The sequence below is a fragment of the Amphibalanus amphitrite genome, unplaced genomic scaffold (genome assembly GCF_019059575.1).
Source record: "Amphibalanus amphitrite isolate SeventyFive unplaced genomic scaffold, NRLGWU_Aamphi_draft 000429F_arrow, whole genome shotgun sequence".
Classification (NCBI taxonomy): domain Eukaryota; kingdom Metazoa; phylum Arthropoda; class Thecostraca; order Balanomorpha; family Balanidae; genus Amphibalanus; species Amphibalanus amphitrite.
In genome coordinates this window covers 507362-508676 of record NW_024881923.1, presented here as the reverse complement: position 1 = coordinate 508676, position 1315 = coordinate 507362, and the positions used below count along the sequence as shown (strand labels likewise).

The following is a 1315-nucleotide window of genomic DNA, read 5'->3' as shown; positions in this document are numbered from 1 at the left end:
GACACTGACACACTGACATACTGACACACTGACTGACACACTGACACTGACACTGACACTGAAACACTGACACTGAAACACTGACACTGAAACACTGACACTGAAACACTGACACTGACACTGACACACTGACACTGACACACTGACACTGACACACTGACACTGACACACTGGCACTGACACACTGGCACTGACACACTGGCACTGACACACTGACACACTGACACTAACACACTGACACTGACACACTGACACTGACACACTGACACTGACACACTGACACCGACACACTGACACTGACGAATTGTCACTGACACCAACACACCGACACTGAAATACTGACACTGACACTGACTCGTCCGGCCGGCCGGCTGGTGCCGCTGTGTTTGTGTGTGACGGCTCTGCTGCTCTGCTCTGTTACAGACTGGTGAAGCTGTGTCGGGAGCTGGGTGCTCTGTACCTTCACTGCACGGCAAACACCGGCCGGGCCGTGCTGACCGCCCTGAAGGAGGCGGACTTGGGCCGGGACAGTGATGTCTGGCCCCGTTTCATCTTTCTCTGGGTCCCCGGTAGGTGAGAGGGCGCCGCGCGCCGCGCCTCTGACCAGTCAGTCCCTCACAACAGACGCTGCACGGCGCCACCGGCCTCTCAGACACAAACACTCGACCACCGCCACAGGCCACGTCACGGACGGTGACGTGACGCGTCACGGCCACCACGGCCGACGGTGACGTCACGTCAGCCGTCTGTCCTGTGTGTGACGTCACTGGCCGGCGGTGTGGAGGACATGGCTGTACCGCTGTCTGTGTGTCTGTCTGTGTGTGACGTGTCCACCTCAGACGTGTCCTGCTCTGTCCACAGTGGAGCTGTACCGTCAGCTGAAGAGCCAGGAAGGCGGTGGGGTCAAAGTGTGTCCGTGGTACTGATTGATGCGCTGCACTACCGACCGTGCAGTGATGAGCTGACTGCAGAGAGGCCGAGCCAGTCGGCCGGGGCCGCCAGCTGACTGCTGCCGTGTGTGCTGCACCAGCCGGCACTGAGAGCGGCGCCGGTCAGCCGGCACACGGCCCCGGTGTCCGCTCTAGTGTAGTCATGTAGTTGTAGTAGTAGTAGTGTAGATGTAGTAGTAGCCCACGGATGTGATGTAGTGGGTAATTACCGGGCGGGTATTGTGGGTAATTGACTGGACGGATATGATCTAGTGGGTAATTACCGGGCGGGTATTGTGGGTAGTTGGACGGTGAAAAGTGATGTGACTGAGTGTAGAAATTGATCGTGACATTGCGATATTTTGAATAAAAAAAACACATCTTAG

At 57.0% G+C, this 1315-nt stretch overlaps 1 long non-coding RNA gene across 1 annotated transcript; it reads left to right on the top strand.

Moving 5' to 3' along the window:
* The first annotated feature begins 423 nt into the window (after nt 1–423).
* LOC122391294 lies at nt 424–1066 on the top strand. The gene is made up of 2 exons (XR_006258321.1): nt 424–569; nt 862–1066. It is a non-coding gene; the product is annotated as an uncharacterized LOC122391294 (long non-coding RNA).
* Nucleotides 1067–1315: the final 249 nt, after the last annotated feature.